The following is a 24,637-nucleotide window of genomic DNA, read 5'->3' on the forward strand; positions in this document are numbered from 1 at the left end:
TTGGGAGATTTGGAGGAGGGACCAGGGATCCCTCACATGGATTCGACTGGTACGTTGATGGTGACTCAGCATAACCTAAGCTAACCCAGCATGATCCAAGCTGACTCAACACACTCTCTGCAGACTCACCATAGCCTGAGCAAATTTTAGCATAGCCTGAGGTGATTTATTATAATCCAACCTGATTTAGCATAGCCTGTGACTCATGTCCAATAATCAAACAAAAGTTGAACTAGGCAGTGCTGTTTTCAATTTTTATCTAGCTACCTGTTGCTTTAAGGGTTCCACTCCAGTTATAAATCTGAGGTTTGAGAATATTCCTAATTAGAGACAAACATTCCTAGTGACTAAACGTAAAACTTTTATTAAGATGAAATGTGAAAAAAATTATCATTATGCATGTGGTTGCAGAACTCTCACTTTTGGGGGCAAGAAAGTGAGACAGAACCTCAATAAATCATCCAGACCAGCTCCATTTCATAGATCAGACAAATGAGTCAGAAACAGGGTGATTATCCAGGCAGCACACATTTAGAACCAGGTCTCTTGCTTCTCAGGGCAAGGAACTTTATCATATACTTTTCTGATTTTCACTTTATTACTCAAAATAGGAAATGAAATAAATTCGTGTTAATGAAGCTAGGTCTATCTCATTTAATTCTTATAATAATCTTGAAAAAGAGAAAATATTATTACTATTTTATGAATTAGGAATCTAAGTCTCCAGATTAAATAAAGAGGCCAAAGTCACATATTTATGAAGTGTTTTCAGACACTCCATATTCGTACAACCTAGCCCTTTCTAGAAAGGAATAGATGTCACTTTGGGGATAGAAATCTATGGAATCTTAATTTCACCAAAATAGTTTTCTCAGGTTGTTTACATCACCTCATAGCAGAAACTGGGCTTGTGTGAAGTTTGGCAGATGAGCCAATTTCAAAGAAATCCTTGAGAAGTAAAAGCAATTATGCCACTAAGAAAAACAAATGTTTCTTTCTCTAACTTTAAAAAAGGTGAGCTTTTAAAAAAGTTATATGACAACTTTAATATTTTAATTAAATGATTCTATTATATTGAAGATTACTACATTTGTAGCATTAAGTTCAAATGTTTAATTGTATTTTTCTATCATTAAACAGAATTAAAAATTTTTTAAATAGCCATATTCCCATTTCTACTACATATCTTTGTTTTATATATATATAAAACACTGTTTATATGTACATAATTACACACACATACGTGTGTGTAATTATGTACATATAATTTTGTATTCAGATTTTTATTTAGGACTATAGAAGCATTTTTCTTGCAGTATATGGTGTTCACAATTGCTATTTTAAATGTCTGCATGTGCCATCATGACTAGTAGTTAGGTTTTTATAGCTTTTTATTATTTTTAAAATGCTATGAAAATTTTTAGATAGGTACCTTTCTCCATTTAGATTATTTCTCCAGCATGATTGCCCTGAAGAGGGATGACTCATCCCAAGTGTTAACATTTTTTTTTCTCCTCTTGGCAAATATGACTAATTATCTTATTGCTTCTTAAAAAGGTTTCATGCCACCCATGTTTAGTCCCAACCAGCTTCATTGCATCTTAACCAACATTGAGGAGTGCTCCTAAAACGGATTAATGAATTTGACCAAAATGTTGCTACATGGCAGTCTTTGTTTACAAGTGTTGAAATGTGTCCTTATATTTGCTACCAAGTTCTACTTGTCTTTTGTACATTTTCTGTTCATTTATTTCTTTTCTTCATTTACATATTCGTTGCTTACTATGTTCTCTTTATAGAGGGCACTTCATAGAATATGATACATGCATTCACTCTTGTATTATCTACAGAGGTATTTCCCAATCTGTTTTCTTTTATATGTAAAACTTTTAGGTGATTCTTTTCAGTGATGCTTCCCACCCCAACACTGAAGTTCATTTTCTGATTTTCTTCTGACAGCTTGGTACAATTATCTCCTAATTCTATAAAATTTCACCTAAATTGTTGTTTTAGTCTCAAAAATCTTAATTTATTTTTCTTTACTTCGTAAGTTCTACAAGCTAATTTGCAAAGAAACCAATCTGAGCACACAGACCATAAATCATATTAAACCAGCAACATGGTAGGTACCTATTAAGATCTATTTTGCTATCTCCACATAATTTGGGTTAATTCTTTCTGCAGTGTGTCTCATTTTTTTCCAGTAAATAAATGAACAGAAATAAAAAATTATTCTCTTCGAGACCCAGATGGAAAATGGCTAAAGTTCAGATTAAATGTCCACCAGCAGTATGCCCAGCCAGTGAGATAAGTTCTAAAGCAGAGCATGAAAGAGATGGTAAACAGAAAAAATAAAAATTACAAAGCTTACAAAAATCAATAGCATGTTATAGTCTGTGGGAGAAGCAGTAGAAACTACTTTTAGGCAAACTATTGGAAAGCTGTGTCTGAGGAAAAATTAGCCTTACTTTTCAGAGCTAAATGACTTGGAGGTATTCATCTAATATTTCTTTATTTAGGGGAGGCCTAAGTTAGCAAAGTTGAGTGGGGAATTAAGGCTTGCCCTACCATGTATCCATTATCCACTAAGCTTTGTCTGAGGCGTCCTCTCCTTTGTTTCCAGGCTAATCCATTTTTTCCCCTTGAAAAACACAGCTCAATAGACAAGTAGTTCAAGAAGCTCTCACTGTTTAAACTCATTCAACTATAGTGATTTATTGATGTGATGATAGTTGTCACATACATCAATATGCATATACCTTATATTTGTTAGTGGGCTGTTATTCTAATTATCTCTGAATACTGTAGAAAGAAGATAGTCATTACTGACCAATTACATTGCTAAATCAGACTAAACAAGACTTTCTCACAAAATGGCAGGTGCTATTTTGGGTTGAATTATTGGGATGATAATTTTAACTCTATTTTTCTATACTTCTGCAACTATAGATTTTGTCTTAGATAATCTGTTAAGTACCATTCATTTAAAGCATACTAAATCTGTTTTTTAATGTAATGTTTATAGTTTGAGGGGATAATTAAAAGCAAAAATAAATCAATGTTTTGAAGATTTGAAATATTTAATAACAATTTTATTTTCTTCCCTTTTAGGGAAAAACATAATGACAAACCACTGAAATTATATTGCAAACAACCAAAATAATATTCCTTAAGGCTATGTTACCATTCAGAATTGACCAACGGTGAGCGTGTTAACTTTGGTCCTGATTTCTTTTAGAATATTTAATACGATTTTCAACTCAGGAGTAATACGTGATTTTTAAAAAAAGGAACAAACAACTGTTCCACCATTAGTGCTGTTAAATATGGAATCTGTCCTTTCTCCAGATCTTATGTTGAATTTAAGATTCCCAGTCATTCAGTTGCAAAAATATTGCATGTCTATTAACTCTACAGCAGGGGTAAGCAGGGGTAACTATGGCCTGCCACTAGTGTTTGTACATCAAATTTTATTGGAGATCAGTCACAACCATTCATTTACTTATTGTCTCTGGCTATTTTCACACTAGGACATCAGAACTGAGTTGTTGTAAGAGGTCTTATGGTCAGCAAAGCTAAAATATTTATTATCTGGCCCTATACAAAAAAATGTCTACTGACCCCTGCTCTAGAGGAATGTGGAAATTGATGAAAAGATAAATACGGTTCCTGCCCTCATTAGAATAGAAGCACCTATTAAACAAATAACCACAGGAATAAGTATGATTACAGTAAGAGCTATGAAGGAAACCTCAAGTATATATTCTTGTTTATGTAGGTTCTCAGATGATAAATTTATGGACAAATGAGAAGTATATTCACAAGGTACAATATATGAGAAAGTGTTTTGTAAAAATCATGTACGATTTTCAGAAACATTAACATATTGAAGAAAAAAATAATACATTTTGCTAGTTTAAATGCTTATATCCTGGAGTATATGATAAACAGAAGGAATGGATGCCTATCATAGATTTTCTTTTATTAATAATTTTTGTATTCATAGGGTAATTTCCAAGATAAGTGTTTAAAGAATCTATGGATTATTGAAATTTCATTTTTTAACATCTGTATAGATATATATTCACATAATTACAGATTTTTTCAGTTATTCAAAGTTATTTATATATCCCAATTATTTTCTTATAAAGTTTTCTTAAATGGCTTATAATAAAAGATAAACACAAGTAATAATGCAATAGAAATAGAACATCAGAACAAAGGAAAATGAGCATACAAATGCCAGCCATGGTATTCGACATAATTTTAAATTTGACTCTGAGTTTCTTCAAAATTATTACAAAAAGGGAAACCTAACTTGTTATAGAGTTCTCAGTTTGGAAGAGAAAAAGCAAATCAAACGTTAGGGAAATATAAAACTTCCCTAACATAAAAGCATTTTTAAACATTATTTTCTCCCTGGTGAAAATTAAATAGTCTAAAATTTTAATATATAATTGATCTTCATTATCTTCCTTTAATATAGAAAAATAGAATATTTGGGGGGCATATTTGTGTTCATGATGTTTACAAAAATATTCTTCTACATATTTCATATTATAATAGACTTGTCATTTGTCCAAAAATTTATAGTCTGAAAACCTTTTAAATAAGAATTTATACTTGAAGTTTGCTACATAGCTCTAATTTCAATCATACTTGTTCCTGTGATTATTTGCTTACTATCTGCCTCTAGTCTAATGAGAGCAGTACACACACACACACACACACACACACACACACACACACACACCTTACATTGTCCACACTGAAGAAAGCAGTTCTTACATATGTCAATAACAGCAAGGTACAGGAAGATCTCTGAAGTAACTGGTAAACTATTCTTCAGTGTCTTTGTACAAACGTTTACTATTTTAACATTTTTGTGGATCTAAAACTCAGATCATGGGCAGCCTATTCTTTCAGTGTTTAGATTCTCCAAGATTTCAATGCTTAGAGTCTGTAAAAAGGGGAATTCTACGGTGACTATAGCTTTGGAAAGATCACTTTCCCTTGAATCTTTTTTTTTTAGTCCAGAAAAGAATTGCTCCCAGCAATCTGATTTCCTTTTTCATTAAAACAAGTATCACGAAATTCTGCCACTGGTTTGCAGTGAGTGTCTGTAGACGGCTTAGTTGCCATGCTTCAGATGAAATCTGTCAGAGAATCAGTCATGTTTTCTGATTCTTTGTCCGTTCTACTTAAAAAGAAAAAAGCTCTGGGACAATTTTTTCAGAGAAAACGTTTCTTAAAATTACATAGGCGTTCCCTCCTGTCCATATTGAAGATACTCAATTTGTAAATTCTTTTCTTATTTTTTAACTGTGTTCTTTCTTATAGTGCACTGAAATTTCTGCTTAAACCTAAAAGGGACCCTAAACAATCTCAAGGCTCTCTTGTTTGAATCAAATACACCTGTACAATTACCGGCCACCCTCGTGGCCTACCCGGCACTTTGCTGTTGCAGGGAGGACGGGAGTTGCTGCTGGGCTTGAATGCAGAGGGGGAGCATGGGGTAATTAACGCCCCCGAAAGGAAGTTAGTCAACACCAGGGAAAATTCTGCAAGCAATACCGTTCTGCGGCCTCAAAGAAGAGCTCTAGATTAGAAAGAAAGGAGAGAGGCTGGGCCAAGGGAGTGGACCTGTTTGTCACTGTGCTTCTTTTCTTTTCCTCACGTAAGGTTCAAGGGGAGAATTTAGGAAATAAATTCACAAGGAGCTCTAACTGTGTTTCTCACCGGAGAATGTAATGAGGGAGAAAATTGAGTTCTCATAGCTGGTAGGAAGAAGAGACTTAGGGATCAAGCTGCCTTTGTTTGGAAAATGCCTTGATTAGACCACTTGGGTAAACGAGTCTCTGGGGCATGGGCCCCACCTGGTATCAGGAGGTCAGAGGCGGGAGGATGGAGAGGAAGAGTAGCACGAGGAAAAGGATGACCTGCTGCGTCCTGTGACCCCCTCTGACCTCTACCCCCCAAATCTATGGTAAAGTTATTAAGTTTACAAAATGCTTGGTATGGGGGGGGGGCAGTGCACTGATAAATGGGAATAAGCTTTACATAAGGGGCAGGATGAGATACAACAGAAAGCATGCATATTGAAAGTGGGATGGAAATTGAGGGGAATCTGAAATATAGTTTATATAAATTAGCACAATTTTTTAGAAGGAAGAAGATTTTAGAGCTTTACCAAACTGTGAAATTGGGGGATTTGAGACAGTCCTACTGACATTTAATGAACTGAGAAGACCCCATATTTTATATCTGGATTAAGTCTAACTAGCAAGTATGTAATACTAGAAAAATTTCTAGGAAAAATATTTTTTAAACTCTGATGGCACTTACACATCAGTTTTCTGAAAAGAAGGCTATTGGTTCATTCATTCATTGAGTCCACAAGTATTTATTGAGCATCTACTATGTGTCAGTATTGTTCTAGGTGCTAGGGATATAGCTGAGGATGCAGACAACGGGACTGAAAGCAGTTTAAAAGTTATAAAGGCAGACCTCATTTTATTGCACTTTACCGTGCTTCACAGACATTACATTTTTTTTTTTCCAACAGCATTTGCTCCCTTTGTATCTGTGTCATACTTTGGTACTTTCCCAATATTTCAAACATTTTCATTATTATTATATTTGTTGTTGTTTTCATCTGTGATCAGTAACCTTTGATATTACAAGGCAGATCTCAGAGATAGTACAGGTTCAATTCCACATCATGACAATAAAGCAAATATCTCAATAAAGCAAGTCACACAAATGTTTTGGTCTCTCAATGCAAGAGTAACAAAAAGATTATGACTTGCTGAAGGCTTAGATAATGGTTAGCATTTTTTAGCAGTAAAGTATTTTAAATTAAGATATTTACATTATTTTTTAGACATAATGTTGCACACTTAACAGACTACAGTATAGTGTAAACATGACTTTTCTATGCACTGAGAAACCAAAAATTCATGTGACTCATTTTGAGATATTCACTTTACTAAGGTGGTTTGGAACTGAAAGCACAATATCTCTGAGGTCTGCCTGTAGATATTTATGTTTTCAGCAGATGAGAAGTTCAGAGAACAAATGTCATTGGTTGTCTTGTTTTGTACTTCAGAAATGTTAGAGAAAAGATTTTGTACCTTTGACACTGTATTCTAACACCAGTTCTCTGACATCAGCTGAATGTCTTACAATTCAATTAAATTCTGACACTACCCAGAAAAAACGAAGACTCCACAAATTGAGGGCATAGTCCTTCACAAGACTGTTCCTACTTCAGACACCAGATGCAAGTGCGGTCCCCAGGTCTCCTAGTCTCCTAGGACTGCTCTAACAAAAAACATAGACTGAATGGCTGAAAGAAAAACCAATATCTTCTCACAGTTCTAGAGGCTGGAAAGTCAGAGATAAATGTGCCAGCTGATTTGATTACTATTAAGAGCTCTCTTTCTGGCCACCTTCTCGCTATGTAAACAAAGAAAGAGCACACAGGAGATTACAATGATTTTTGTAGCTCTGTGCCAGAGACCAGGGACAAAGATCAAATATACTTTATTATATCACAGATACAATATTAAAATTAATCACCCTCTGGCCACAGAGCCCAGCCAGCAGGAGGTGAGCTGATCTAAACTGAGCCCGTTGGCAGCTTTGCCCCTGGGGAGGCAGGTAGGTAAGAAGGATCCAGTGAGGCCTTCAAGCCTTTCCTATAGAGGCTGCTTCACCTGTCTAGATGCACACCTGAAGGGAGACCCCTTGACTCTCACTCTGCCACCAATCTTTGTTATTAGTACCTTATTGGGACCATGGAGAAGAGCCTATAAATTCAGCTGATTTCTCTGTTTCTGAGGCTGGTCCTCATTTGGCCTCCTTGAAGGTGTCTGTCTTTCCTTAGATTACAGGCAATTTGACTGTTCTACAATCTCAGCTCTCTAATGGCTTCAAGAGAAGTTAGATTTTTATTGTTTATTCATCTGTGGTTGACCTTCCCATTGGTAGTTTACAAAGCTTGTTCACGTTTTCTTTCATTTGATTCTAACAATGACCCTGTAAGACTGGCAGAGTAGGGCTTACTAGTGCTGAGTTTTTCCCGTTAATCTAAAGGTCGTGTCCTTTCCGGCACATTATATACCTCTCAGAGACCCTACACGGGTTGTACATGTTGCTGTCCCTCATATTAGGCTCCTTATGACCCAGTGTTCATTAGCAAAAGATAAAAGGAATCACTCAAAGGATGAACAGAAAGCCCAGAAAGCACGTATGAGATGTTTCTTTACCCTCCAAATGGTACCTCATTTTGCTCCATGTCCAATATTAGTAACCAGACACTTTTATGTGGATATGCTTTTCCCGATCCAAGTACTACTAAACCAGAGACCCTCAAACTTCAGAATACAGAAGAAGTACCTGAGGAACTCTTAAAAGTGCAAATTCTAGAAACCATCACCAGATTTTCTGATTCACTGGGAGGGAGAGGGAACTACATGAGTGTTAAGAATATATATTTGAGAAAATGACGCTTGAGATGAACCCTGAAAGATAACTATGAGTGTTGACTACGTAAAGGGAGTGGCATAAGAAAAAACATGCTGGTAGGAAAAAAAGCGTGTTCCAGGACAACATGAAAAGATGAAGAATGTAATGTTTAAAAAACTGACAAATGCTCATTTTGAGTAGAAATCCGTGAGCAGAGGCAAGAGAGTAGCACCAGAAAAGACCAACAAAGGAATTAGGGCGGTATTAAGCACAGCCTTTCGGACAAGATAACAGTGTGATCTTTAACTAAGAGCCAGAAATATCACTGAAATATTTAAGCAGAGAAATAACATAATCATAGTTTTATTTTTAAAAACTCCCTCATCTATATCCCACAATTCTAAGTGTTACAAATACTTCACGTTGATTATTTAATAGTTTAAACAAAATTGATAAATTTCTTGAAAATTTCAAGTTACCATAGGTGACAAAAAGAAGTAGGAAATCTGAATAGTTCTATTAAAGACTTGAATATATCGTTTAAAAATACTTCCCATAAAGAAAACTCCAGGCCCAAGTGGCTTTCCTGATGAATTCTTCCACATATATTAGAAAGTAATATCACAGAATATCGCACAATAGCAATGTCACAAACTCTTCCACTGAACAGAAAAAAATGAACAATTTTTATTATCTTATGAGACCAGCATAACTGTAATTCAAGAATTTAGAAAAGATATCTTAATAAAGGCAAATTACTGACCACTCTATCTCATAAAAGCCTTTAATTATTACCAACGGAATCTAGCAATATTTTTTGTTTTTTTGTTAGGCCACACTGCACAGCATGCGAAACTTCCCCAACCAGGGATCAAACCCATGCCCCCTGCAGTGGAAGCACGGAGTCTTAACCACTGGACCACCAGGGAAGTCCTAGCAGTATTAAAAGGATAATATATCATGACCAAGTGGGGTTTACTTAAAGTATGTAAAGGTCACTAAAGATTATAAAAACCAAGCAATGTATGTTAATCAAATTTACACAATAAGGAAAAAAACTGAGTATCTTGCATGATTCAGAAAACACATTTGACAAAATTTACCACCCATTCATGACAAAACTTTTAATAAACTTGCAATAGAAAAATATCCTTAATTTAATAAAACTATCCATAAAAATCTTCAATGAGCAACATAATCAGTGGTGAACATAAAAAATTTTTTCCTGAGGTCAGGAATGAGACAAGAATACCCACTACCACCACTTCTACTTAACATTATACTGAAGATCATAGTGCAATAAGACAAAAAAATAAAACAACAGGTATTATTTTGGAAAGGAAGAAATGCATATGTAACTATTCACAGATGACAGAGTACTTGAGAAATTCAAAAGAATATACAGACACAATATTAGAACAAATGAATTTATCAAGGTTACAGGATATAAGTCAATATAAAAAATCAATTGTATTTCTATATGCCAGCCACAAAGAAAAGGAAACTATAAAAAGAAACCAGGAATGACAACATTAAAAAATCAACTACTTCTTGATTTCTCTGAGTTAATTATTAGTGTACAGAAATGCAACAAATTTCTGTATATTAATATTGTACCCTGCAAATTTATTGAATTTATGTATTAGTTCTAATAGCCTTCAGGTGAAGTCTTTAAGGTTTTCTCTATAACGAATCATGTTATTTGCAAATAGTGACAGTTTTACATCTTCCCTTCCAATTTGGATGCCTTGTATTTATTTTTCTTGTCTGACTGTTGTGACTAGGACTTCCAATACTAGTTAAACAATCTCATTTACAATCAAATCCAAAAATATAAAATAAAATACCTGGGAATAACTTTAACCAAGGAGGTGAAAACCTGTATTCTGAAAACTATAAGACACTGATGAAGAAAACTGAAGCTGATACCATTAAATGCAAAGTTATCTGTGTTTATGGATTGGAGGAATTAATGTTGTTAAAATGTCCATACAACCCAAAGCAATCAATAGATTTAATGCAATCCTTATCAAAATACCCATGACATTTTTCACAGAACTAGAATAAATAATCCTATACTACATGTGGAACCACAAAAGACCCCAAACAGCCAAAACATCTTCTTGAGAAAGAAGAACAAAGCCGGAGCTATCACACTCCCTGATTTCAAACTATACTACAATGCTACAGTATGGTACTGGCACAAAAACAGACATATGGATCAATGAAGCAGAACGGAGAGCCCAGAAATAAACCCATGCATATATGGTCAATTAATCTATGGCAAAGGAGGCAAGAATATATATAATGGGGAAAGGACAGTCTCTTCAATAAGCAGTGTTGGGAAAACTGGACCGCTGCATGTAAAAGACTGAAACTAGAAAATTTTCTCACACTATATACAAAAATAAACTCAAAATGGATTAAAGACATAAATGAAAGAACTGAAACCATAAAACCATAAAACTCCTAGAAGAAAACTTAGTCAGTATGCTCTTTGATGATGGTCTTAGCTATATATTTTTTGGATCTGTCTCTTCAGGCAAGGAGAACAAAAGCAATAATAAACAAATGAGACCTAATCAAACTTAACACCTTTTGTACAGCAAAGGAAACTATCAACAAAATGAAAAGGCAACCTACTGATTGGGAGAGGTTATTTCCAAATTATATGTCTGGTAAGGGGTTAATATCCAAAATATATAAAGAACTCATACAACCCTAAAAAAAATGATTTAAAAATGGGCAGAGGAACTGAATAGGCATTTTTCCAAAGAAGACATGTGGATGGCCAACAGGCACAGGAAAAGAAACTCAACATCACTGATCAGCAGGGAAATGCAAGTCAGGACCACAATGAGATGTCATCTTACACCTGTCAGAAATCATCAGAAAAACCAAGAAATAACAACAGTTGTGAAGAAAAGGGAACCCTCATGAACTGTTTGTGGAAATGTAAATTGGGCCAGCCACTATGGAAAACAGTATGGAGGTTTCTCAAAAAATTAAAAATAGAACTACTATATGATTTAAATTCCACTCCTGGGTATTTATCTGAAGAAAATGAAAACACTAATTTGAAAAGATATATGCATCCCAATATTCATAGCAGCATTATTTATAATAGCCAAGATATGGAAGCAACCTAACTGTCCATCAACAGATGCATGGATAAAAAAGATGTGGCACATATAAATATATTGGAACATTACTCACCCATAAAAAAGAATAAAATTTTGCCATATGCAACAACATGGATGGGCCTGGAGGGTATTATGCTTAGTGAAATAAGTCAGGCAGAGAAAGACAAATACTGTATGTTTTCACTTATATGTGGAATCTAAAAAATAAAACAAAGGAACAAATGTAACAAAACAGAAACAGACTCACAGATACAGAGAAAAAACCTATGGTTACTTGTGATTACCAGAGGGGAGAGGGGCAAAATAGGTGAAGGGGATTAGGAGATACAAACTACTAGGTATAAAATAAATAAGTTACAAGGATGTAATGTACAGTGCAGGAAATATAGTCAATATTTTAAAATAACTTTCTATACAGTATAATCTATAAAAATACCAAATTACTATGTTGTTTACCTGAAACTAATATAATATTGTAAGTCAACTATACTTCAGTTTACAAAATTAAATATTTAGGAATAAATCCAGCAAAGGATGTGCAAGACATCTTTAGTTAACATGGCAAAACACTGCTGAGAAAAATTAAAGTATAAGTAAATAAATGAAAGATTATACCATATTCTTGTAGTTGAATATTCAATACTACTTTTCCAAAAACTACTTGATAGATTCAGTGCAATCCCCATAAAAATTCCAGTTTTTTTTCCTAAAGAAATTGATTAACCGATTCTAAAATTTATATAGAATGCAAAGGTACAAAAATAGTCCTGCAATACTGAAGAAGGATTAACAGATGGAATATGAATAGTACCAAATATCAAGAATCAGATTTATTATAAAGCATGGTGATTAAGACAATGTAGTATTGGATCCAAGACAGATAAGCTGACTATAGAAATGACCCCCACATATAGGCTGATCCGATTTACGAAAAAGGTAACATTTCAATGCAGTGGCGGAAAGTCTGTCTTTTCAATAAATGGTGTTGAATAATTTGATATCCATATGTAAAACAAATTTATCTTGATCCCTTCCTCACACCAAAGATAAAAATCAATTCTTAGATAGATCTAAGTGTAATAGGTAAAACAACAAAGCATTTAGAGAAAAAATGTGATTTTGGAGTAGGCCCATATTTCTTTCAAAAAACATAAAATATTTACCATAAATTTTTAAAAAATGGTACACTGGACTATATTAAAATATAGAAATTTTGTTTCTAGAAAGTCACCATTAAGAGATTGAAAAGGCAATGCAGAGTGGGAGCAGATATTTGCAATACATATTTCTGACAAAGAATGCATACACATAATGTATAAAGAACTCCTCCAAATCAATAAGGAAAGCCAGTCAACCCAATAGAAAAATGAGAAGTTCACAAAATAAGATATTCAGGCATCCAATAACCATATGAAAATGTGCTCAACTTCATTAGTTTTCAGGGAAATGCAAATTTAAATCACAATGAGATTCAACTCCACATCCTCAAGAATTTTTTAAAAGGTTTAAAAAAAGACTGACCATATACGGTGCCAACAAATACTTGAAGCAACTGTAGCTCTCATTTATATACTGTTTGTTAGTGTAAATTGGTACAAAAGTTTGGTAAATTATTTGGAAGTATACAGTAAAACTGAACAAATGCATTATCTAGTTCACTTTTAGGTACTTATGCAATAGCAAGGCATACACATGTTCATGAAAAGTTATCAACAGAAATGTTGATGGCAGCACAATTGTGTGATAGACCTAAATTGGAAACTAACCAAATGCCCACCACATAAATGGGTATTTATAGGTTAATATGTGTATATTAGTATATTCACACAATAATAGGCTATACAACAACTACACACAACAACATGGATTAACTTTACAACCATAATTCTCAGTGAAAAAAGGAAAAATTCCCAGGGAACAAAGAATGCTTCTCCAAGAATCCATTTATATAAAGCACAAACAGACAAAACTATATATGCTGGTGGATGTCACAAAAGTATTTGCTCTTGGCGGCGGCTGGCTGGTGACTGGAAGAGAGAACAGGGCAAGCTTCTGTGGGCCAGGAATGTTCTCTTTCTTGACTTGGTAATGACGATGTGGGTGTTTTTGGTTTATGAAAATTTATGAAATGGCACACATAATATGTGAACTTTTGTGCATGTATGGTATACTTTAATAAAAAGTTAAAAAAATAAAGCTCACCGTAGCTGTACACGAAGAGTTCACGTGAGAGAAGCAAGAGTAGAATTGGGAAGACCAGTTAGGAGGCCATAGTCCTGGCAAGAGATGATGGCAGTCCTGTTGGAAGAAGAAATTATAGGTACCGACTACGTACAAAACCTTAACTTCCTCCAATGCTAAAATTTATTATCCCTACGATTATACTAATACCCGACTTGATTATCAAAAAATAATTTGAATTAATGCTACAACCCATAGCTTGCTAACTAGCCTCACAAGCCTTCTTCTTAACCAGTTTAATAATAGCCTTAATTTCTCATTAATATTCTTTTCCGACTCCCTATCTGCACCACTACTGATCTTGACAATATGACTCCTACCTCTGATATTAATAGCCAGTCAGTCTCAACTGCTCAAAGAATCGCTGACCCGAAAAAAAAACTATACATCACTATACTAATCATATTACAAATATTTTTAATCATAACATTTACCACCACAGAACTAATTCTATTTTACATTATATTCGAGGCCACACTAGTTCCTACACCCATCAACATTACTCAATGAGGTAACCAAACAGAACGCCTCAATGCAGGGCACTAATTTCTGTTCTATACACTAATCGGATCACTCCCGCTGCTAGTGGCATTAGTATATAGGCAAAACACCACAGGCTCTCTGAATTTCCTAGGAGTCCGATACTGAACCCAAGCATTACCCAATTCCTGATCCAACGTCTTTATATGACTAGCCTGCATAATAGCCTTTATGGTAAAAAATACCCCTCTATGGCCTCCACCTTTGACTACCCAAAGCACACGTAGAAGCCCCCATCGCAGGCTCTATAGTCCTTGCAGCCGTATTACCAAAACTCAGGGGCTACTGCATGCTACAAATTACAGCAGTACTCAAACCCCTGACAGAATTCATAGCATACCCTTTTCTTATGCTCTGTTTATAAGGGATAAGCATAACCAGTTCAATCTCTCTACGCCTAACAGCCCTAAAATCACTTATCGCATATTCTTCTGTCAGCCACATAGCACTTGTTATTGCAGCTATTCTCATCCAGACAGACTCCTTGAAGTTACATAAGAGCCACCGCTTTAATAATCACCCACAGCCTCATCTATATTATTCTGCCTAGCAAACTCAAACTGTGAGCGAGTCCACAGCCAAACTATAATCTTAGCCTGAGGCCTACAAACCCTCCTCCCACTAATAGCCACTTGATGACAACTGGCAAGCCCGACAAACTTAGCCCTACCCCCAACTATTACTCTAATTGGAGAACTATTCGTAGTTATATCAATCTTCTCATGATCAAATTTTATCATTATCTTAATAGGAACTAACATTGTAATTACAGCCCTGTATTCTATATGTATACTAATTATGACACAACGTGGTAAATACACACACCATATTAATAATATTACACCCTTTTTTACATGAGAAAAAGCCCTTATAGCCCTCTCCATTCCACCCCTCCTACTCTTGTCACTAAATCCCAAAATCATCCTAGGCCCCCTGTATTGTAAATATAGTTTAAAAAACACAGTAGATTGTGAATCTAGTAACAGAAGCCTGAGACTTCTTATTTACCGAGAAAGTATTGCAAGAACTGCTAATTCATGCCCCCATGCCTAACAGTATGGCTTTTTCAGGCTTTTAAAGGATAGTAGTTATCCATTGGTCTTAGGAGCCAAAAAATTGGTGCAACTCCAAGTAAAAGTAATAAACCTATTTTCCTCTTTTGCTCTGGTCACACTACTTATACTAATCATCCCAATTATAATAACTGACACAGATTTCTACAAAAGTGACAAATATCCATCATTTGTAAAAAATACCATCTCATATGCTTTTATTACCTACCAGCCAACAATAATATTCCTCCACACAGGCCAAGAAATAGTTATTTCAAACTGACATTGAATCACTCTCCAAACCCTTAAATTAACACAGCGTCAAAATAGATTACTTCTCAATAATATTCGTACCAGTAGCATTATTTGTTACGTGGTCCATTATGGAGTTCTCAATATGGTAGATACAATTAGACCCTTCCATTAATCGGTTCTTCAAGTTCCTACTCCTCTTCCTCATCACCATGCTAATCCTTGTTACTGCCAATAACCTCTTCCAACTATTTATTGGATGGGAGGGGGTTGGAATTATATCCTTCCTGCTTATTGGGTGGTGATATGGGCGAGCAGACGCAAACACAGCTGCTCTCCAAGCAATCCTATATAAACTCATTGGGGATATCGGGTTCATTATATCAATAGCATGATTCCTGTTTAACTCAGACACATGAGACCTGCAACAAATTTTTATACTCAACCTAAATCCCTCAAACCTCCCGCTTATAGGACTTATAGCCGCAGCCGGAAAATCAGCCCAATTTGGGCTCCACCCTTGACTCCCCCTTCAGCAATAGAAGGCCCCACCCCTGTATCAGCCCTGCTCCACTCAAGCACAATAGTTGCGGCAGGAGTCTTCCTACTTATTCGATTTTACCCTTTAACAGAAAACAACAAACTTATTCCAGCAATAGCGCTGTGCTTAGGAGCCCTCACCACCCTATTCACAGCTATATGCACTCTCACCCAAAATGACATTAAAAAAATTATCACTTTCTCCACTTCAAGCCAATTAGGCCGAATAATGGTAACAATTGGAATCAACCAACCCTATGTAGCATTCTTACATCTCTGCACACATGCTGTTTTTAAGACCATGACATTCTTATGCTCCGGATCCATTAGTCACAGCCTGAATGATGAACCAGATACTCGAAACACAGGGGGCCTTTTCAAGGCTTTACCTTTCACCACAACAGCCCTTATTATCAGGTGTTTAGCATTGACAGGAATGCCTTTCCTCACCGGCTTCTATTCTAAAGACTTGATCATTGGAGCTGCTAACACGTCTTATACCAATGCCTGAGCCCTGTTAATAAGTCTAATTGCCGCCTCCCTCACAGCTGTCTGTAGTACCCACATTATCTTCTTCGCTCTATTAGGACAACCTGGCTTCTCCCCCCTAACCTCTATCAGTGAAAACAACCCCCTCTTAATTAACTCCATCAAACGCCTACTAATTGGAAGTGTCTGCTGGATTCATTATCTCCCACAACATCCCCCCAACCACCGTCCCCCTAATAACCATACCCTTACATCTAGAACTAACTGCCCTGCAGTAACCATCCTAGGCTTCGCATTGGCACTCAAAATTAACCTTAACACACAAAACTTAAAATTTATCCACCCCTCAAATACCCTTAAATTCTCTAGTCTCTTAGGATATTTCCCCACCATCATGCATCGTCTACCTACTTACCTAAACCTATCAATAAGCCAAAAATCAGCATCCTCTCTTTTGGGCTTAATCTGACTAGAAAACATTTTACCAAAAACCATATCCCTTATTCAACTAAGTTCTCCATACTAATCTCAAGCCAAAAAGGCCTTATCAAACTATACTTCCTATCATTCCTTATCACTCTCACCCTTAGCATGCTTTTATTTAATTATCATGAGTAATCTCCATAATAACCACAACACCAATAAGCAACGACCAGCCAGTAACAATCACCAGCCAGGTACCATAACTATATAACTCCACAATCCCCATAGCTTCCTCACTAAAAATCCAGTCACCAGTATCATAAATAACTCATCTCCCAACCCATTGAACTTAAACACAACTTCCACCTCCTCATCCTTTAAAACATATAATACCATCAAAAACTCTATTATCAACCCTGAAAGAAATGCCCCCAAGACAGTCTTATTAGAAACCCAAACCTCAGGATATTGCTCAGTGGCCATAGCCGTCATATAGCCAAACACAACTAATATCCCCCCCTAAATGAATCAAAAACACTATCAGACCTAAAAATGAACCACCACGCAGTGGTTGAGAATCTGCCTGCCAATGCAGGGGACACGGGTTCGAGCCCTGGTCTGGGAGGATCCCCCATGCTGCGGAGCGGCTAAGCCCGTGAGCCACAACTACTGAGCCTGTGCGTCTGGAGCTTGTGCTCCACAACGAGAGGCCGCGACGGTGAGAGGCCCGCGCACCGTGATGAAGAGTGGCCCCCGCTTGCCCCAACTAGAGAAAGCCCTTGCACAGAAACAAAGACCCAACACAGCCAAAAATAAATAAATAAATATATTAAAAAATAGCAATTAAAAAAAAAAAGCATATCTACTCTTAAAAAAAAAAAGAACCACCAAAGTTCAACACGATCCCACACCCAACACCACCACTCACAATCAACCCAGAGCCCCCATAAATAGGTGAAGGTTTTGAAGAAACCCCCGCAAAACTGATCACAAAAATAACACTTAAAATAAATACAAAATATGTCATCATCATTCTCACATGGATCTAAGCCATGACCAATGACATGAAAAATCATCGTTGTCATTCAACTATAAGAACACCAATGACCAACATCCCCAAAACACACCCACTAATAACAATGCATTTATTGACCTCCCAACCCCATCAAACATTTCATCATGGGCCTTCCCTGATGGTGCAAGTGGTTAAGAATATGCCTGCCAATGCAGGGGACACGGGTTCGATCCCTGGTCCGGGAAGATCCCACATGCCATGGGAGCAACTAAGCCCGTGGGCCACAACTACTGAGCCTGTGTGCCACAACTACTGAAGCCCGTGCACCTAGAGCCTGTGCTCTGCAACAAGAGAAGCCACCACAATGAGAAGCCCACGCACCACAATGAAGAATAGGCCCCACTCGTCACAACTAGAGAAAGCCCGCGCACAGCAATGAAGACCCAGCACAGTCAAAAATAAATTAATTAATTAATTAATTTAAAAAAATTTCATCATGATGAAATTTTGGCTCTCTACTAGGAATTTGCCTGATCCTGCAAATCCTAACAGGCTTATTCCTAGCAATACATTACACACCAGACACAGCACCTGCTTTCTCATCAGTAGCACACATCTATCGAGATGTTAACTACGGGTAAATCATTCGATATATACATGCAAACGGAGCTTCCGTATTCTTTATCTGCCTTTACATTCACGTAGGACGTGGCCTGTATTATGGGTCCTGTGCCTTTCTAGAAACATGAAACATCAGAATTATTCTACTACTTGCAGTTATAGCTACTACATTTATAGGCTATGTACTACCATGAGGACAAATGTCATTCTGAGGGGCAACAGTTATTACAAACCTGCTCTCAGCAATGCCATATATTGGCACCACTCTTGTCGAATGGATCTGAGGTGGCTTTTCCATAGACAAAGCAACACTCAGGCCATTCTTTGCTTTTCATTTTATCCTCCCCTTCATCATCACAGTGCTAGCAGCTGTCTACCTACTATTTCTCCATGAAACAGGATCCAACAACCCCACAGGAATCCCATCTGACACAGACAAAATTCCATTCCACCTTTATCACACAATCAAAGACATCCTAGGCACTCTACTACTAATCCTAGCCTCACTAATACTAGTCCTATTTTTACCCGACTTGCTAGGAGACCCTGACAACTACACCTCAGCAAACCCACTGAACACACCACTGCATATTAAACCAGAGTGATATTTTCTATTCGCATATGCAATTCTACGATCAATCCCCAACAAACTAGGAGGAGTCTTAGCCCTATTACTCTCAATCCTAATTCTAGCATTTATCCCAATACTCCACACATCCATACAATGAAGCATAACATTCCAACCCCTTAGCCAATTCATATTTTGAGTGCTAGTGGCAGACCTACTAACACTAACATGGATTGGAGAACAACCTGTACAACACCCCTTCATCACTGTCGGCCAACTCACATCTATTTTATACTTTCTTTTAATTCTAGTACTAATACCAGTAACTAGCATCATTGAAAACAATCTCCTGAAATGAAGAGTCTTTGTAGTATATCATATTACCCTGGTCTTGTAAACCAGAAGAGGAGAACAACACACCTCCCTAAGACTCAAGGAAGAAGCCCCAAGCTTCGCTGCCAGCACCCAAAGCTGAAATTCTACTTAAACTACTCCCTGAAATTATAAAACATTTACAGAAGTGTTAAGTGCTATATCAGTATCAAAACAGCCCATTTTATCACAAGCTACTATTTACATCATGCATACTTCTATTACCACATTAATAAGTACATACATCTTATACGTACATATTACATTCTATGTATAATTGTACATTACACTATCTACCCCATGCTTATAAGCATGTACATCTTATTATTAGTATTACATAGTACATATAGATTATCAATCGTACATGGTACATTAAGTCAAATCAATTCTAGTCAACATGCATATCCTGTCCATTAGACCACGAGCTTAATCACCAGGTCACGTAAAACCATCAACCCGCTTGGCAGGTACCCCTCTTCTTGCTCCGGGCCCATAACTTGTGGGGGCTTCTATCAATGAACTTTATCAGATACCTGGTTCTTACTTCAGAGCCATCTCACCTAAAATCACCCACTCTTTCCCCTTAAATAAGACATCTCGATGGACTAATAACTAATCAGCCCAGGCTCACACATAACTGTGATTTCATGCATTTGGTATTTTTTAATTTTTAGAGGGGATACTTGGACACAGCTATGACCTTAAAAGGTCTTAACACAGTCAAGCAAATTGTAGCTGGACTTCAATTGAAAATTATTTACCAGCATCAACAATTCATGATGTGTAATTCAGTTAATGGTTACAGGATATAACAATATTATATGTGTATGCACGTACAATAGACATAGCATTCCACTCTCCCTTCTCCCATCTAAAACAAACACCCATCAAAACAGATTAGCCTCAAAAGCACCCCCATCATACCAATAAACTACTTAGATATTCACCACCCATATAGACTGACATCTCCCCTAGATTCATCAGCCATTTTATCAAAAATTTAATACTAAATCCAACACAAACCGCACAACACAGCCATATAAATACCACCTGTACACAGCAAGTTGATGTAGCTTAAACAACCTCTAAAGCAAGGCACTGAAAATGCCTAGATGGGCTTACTAGCCCCATAAACACACAGATTTGGTCCCAGTCTTTCTATTAATTTTTAATAGAATTACACATGCAAGTTTCTGCACTCTGCTGAGAATGCCCTCTAAATCACTAAGATTAAAAGGAGCGGGTATCAAGCGCACTATGCCAGTAGCTCACAACGCCTTGCTCAGCCATACCCCCACGGGAGACAGCAGTGATAAAAATTAAGCCATAAACCAAAGTTCAACTAAGCCATATTAATTAGGGTTGGTAAATTTTGCGCCAGCCACCGCAGTCATACGACTGACCCACGTTAATAGAAATATGGCGTAAAGCATGTTAAAGAGTAATAAAAAATAAAGTTAAATCTTAATTAAGCTGTAAAAAGCCATAATTAAAGTAAAAATAGACTACGAAAGTGACTTTAGCATATCCTGATTACACGACAGCTAAGACCCAAACTGGGGTTAGATACCTGCTTAGCTCTAATTGTCATAGCCAGAAGCGTAAAACTGATTTAACTAAAGAAATATAATAAGCAGTTTTCAGAGTCAATAATTGTGCATTTATGATGGGAGCCATTTATCTTGTATAACTGTCTCTAGTTGTATTTAGCTACCTAGATCCTAGCAACAAAAATACATACAGTTGATTTGATACAGTATAGTATAAAATCTGGAAGTTTTCCACCAGGCATGTGGGTGATCATTAATTTTAATTTAATTTTACAAATGGCCCAAATCTTTGAATTATCCTAGACTCTACTTTTTCTCTCACATCCCGTTTTTAGTCCATTATCTTGGGTTGACATCTTGAAATTCCCCTACGGGTTTTCTTAAAGCAAAATTGTGACTACAGAATAACTGTCTTAAAACCCTAAACCCTAGATAATATTACCTCTTCTCCAAAAACTGAGTTTATGACTGCATTTTCTGGGCTCAGTATGTGGTGAGGTTGTTTTAGATCGTAAAGGAATCATAGAGTATAGCTCTCCAACATTGCAGTGAAGGAAGTTTACACTAGATTTCCACACTGGGCTTTTAAAACTAATAAAATGGAGATAATTCAAGCTATAATAGCCATGGAAACATTTCATTCAGAAACCTCATGATAGAGAATATCTTTCCTTTTTTTTTTATTTATTATTTTTATTTTTGGCTGTTTTGGGTCTTCGTTTCTGTGCGAGGGCTTTCTCTAGTTGCGGCAAGCGGGGGCCACTCTTCATCGCGGTGCGTGGGCCTCTCACCATCGCGGCCTCTCTTGTTGCGGAGCAGAGGCTCCAGACGCTCAGGCTCAGTAGTTGTGGCTCACGGGCCCAGTTGCTCCGCGGCATGTGGGATCTTCCCAGACCAGGGCTCGAACCCGTGTCCCCTGCATTGGCAGGCAGATTCTCAACCACTGCGCCACCAGGGAAGCCCAGAGAATATCTTTCTTATAGGCAAAAAAACCTAGGTGACATATGTGAGATGGCATGAATTTCCATACATTTTGTCCTCCTGTGAAAGTTTTCTTTCTGAATTTCAGTTATGTTGAAGATGTCCCTTAAATAAGATAACTTTTATGGTGTACTTATTATGCTTAAAGAGCTTTGGCAGATATTTGGAAAAATACAATAATCAATCATATATCTCAATTTTCAAGAAGCCCATGTATTTGCATTCTTTATAAAATAGAGATGCAATAAAGGCTTAGAGAATTTAAAAATATATATACGTTCTACAATGATCCCAGGATAGATACTCTGAAATTAATTGTAAATTGTGCAATATGCATTTCCTGGGTGTGGGGGATGATGAAAGGTCTAATTCATGATAAGATAGTGAACTAATAGCTACTGATTCCCACCCCTCAAAACCACCCTGCAGATGTCACAGAAGCAAGAGAACATTTGGTTTATCCCAGAACCTAATATTTAAATATTCTGACCAGTTAGGTGGTGATTGGGTCCTAATATAAGTTCAGAAAATAATAGTCTGGGTAGAAAGGAATGGATAGATCCCCTTGGCAGCTCTTCTGATTATGCCCTGGTTGGATCATTTCTTGTTCCAGCTCTACCTGGTGTCAGAAAAGCATCAGGAGCAGTTCAGTGCTGACTAGAGTTAGCAGAATAGCATGAAGGACATGCTGGCTAATGAGGGGACTATGAAATTCTACATTGTGTGAATAGGGTGGGCACGATGGATTCTTCCTTATCTACCGCATGTGGGTGAATCCACCCAGGGTCGTTTTTCGAAAAGAGCAGGACCTACAGTTGAGATATTAAGAGGTTCCCCGAAAGATAAGATTGGCTGGTAGGAGGGAAAGTGTGATGGGGAAGTGTTAGAACGATATAGAATGTCATAAACTCTACCCTAAAGCAAATTCCACCACAATCTCCACATAGACAGAAAGGGCAAACGCTAGGACCCGGATTTTCACCTCGTCTCAGTTACCCTTCCCCCATCAACACATTAGCCAATTCTTCCAAGGGAATATGAGTTTAAGGGACTAAATATCTAAATATCTGAGAAGCATAATACCATAAGAGAAAGACTTCCAACCAAACGATACATACATTATTTAAAAGCAGATGTGAAAAAGGAAAATAACATAACCCCACTACTCTGGCCACCCTGTTCTCTCGTTGGGGAGCTCCTCAACTTCTGGACACAGAGATGATACTCAGGACCCTGTTCTAGCACCAGGGCTGATGTTTGCCCTGATTCCTTGGGGTCCATATAAAGGTAAGTGGACATTTATATGAAAGCCAAACATGGAAAGAAGCAGCAGCTATGGTAGGTAATTAAATAGCCAATCAAATAGAACTAAGGGGAAAAAAATCATAAGGAATGAAGAGGAAGTTATATACAGATAAAGGTGATACTCCATCAAGAAAACAATTGATCAGAAACATTTGGGCCAGAAAAATATAGTCATGATATAAAAGGCAACACCTGACAGAATCCCAGGGGAAAATAAATGGATCAAAAGGTATTCTGAGATTTTAACTTATGCTTTCCAGAAACTGCAGATCAAGCAGTTGAAAAATATTTTAGAAGATATCTATATACTGTTATACACTAATAGGTATATATTATTGAGTAAAAACTCTTGGGGAAGATAAATGTGTAGTATGTGACTTTCATGTAAGAATGTGGGAGAAATAATATGCGTGGGTAGCTTTTTATTTGCTTCTATTTGAAGAGAAACACTGGACGGGTAAAGACATAAATAAAAATATTAGAGGACGGGGAAGTATAGTATACACAAAAAATATACAAAAAAATCTAATTATATATTTTAAAGTTTTGATTTTGTAGATATGTATTTTTAAAAAGAAACAGAAGTCCAGGGCTTTCCAAGTCAGCCACCTCAGATCCAAGGGGGAATGGATTCTGTGGTTTGATATTCTCTACTGTAATAGGATTAGCAGATGCTGAGACCCAGGGTCAGGAGTGCCTATGTGTGGGCACTAATGCAGTATGTAGGGGCTGGTCCAAGATTATATGATGAAAAGAAGTCTGAGACTTGAATCAGAGTTGAGGGCAAGGATTGAGGGAAGATCCACAGATAGACCAGCTCCAGGGCAGGACCCAAAAGCTATTTGTCAAAGATTTGCCAAGAGTTTAGAGCCCCCTTTAATGTGGAGCCTTTAAAGAACAGAGCAGAGGGAGATGAGACAGGTGCACCAACATTCTGAGAAATTGGTGCATCAAACAAAGTCTAACAGACCTATATGCAAATTAGGAGCAGGTGAGGATGTTCCAGTGGCTTTACTAGAGCTTTAATATGGGTCCATTAAGGACCAAACCAATCCAGCTTGGCTGGTGGGCTCAAG

The 24,637-nt window shown here is 36.8% G+C and overlaps 2 pseudogenes; both read left to right on the forward strand.

Annotated features, from left to right (window-relative positions):
- The window catches only part of LOC130706170 (NADH-ubiquinone oxidoreductase chain 5-like), a 114,300-nt pseudogene extending 96,956 nt beyond the window's left edge, over positions 1-17,344 (forward strand).
- Positions 17,345-18,252: 908 nt separating this feature from the next.
- On the forward strand, positions 18,253-19,711 carry LOC130706148 (cytochrome b-like; annotated as a pseudogene).
- The last annotated feature ends 4,926 nt before the right edge of the window (positions 19,712-24,637 follow it).

This window comes from Balaenoptera acutorostrata, chromosome 21 (genome assembly GCF_949987535.1).
Source record: "Balaenoptera acutorostrata chromosome 21, mBalAcu1.1, whole genome shotgun sequence".
Lineage (NCBI taxonomy): Eukaryota > Metazoa > Chordata > Mammalia > Artiodactyla > Balaenopteridae > Balaenoptera > Balaenoptera acutorostrata.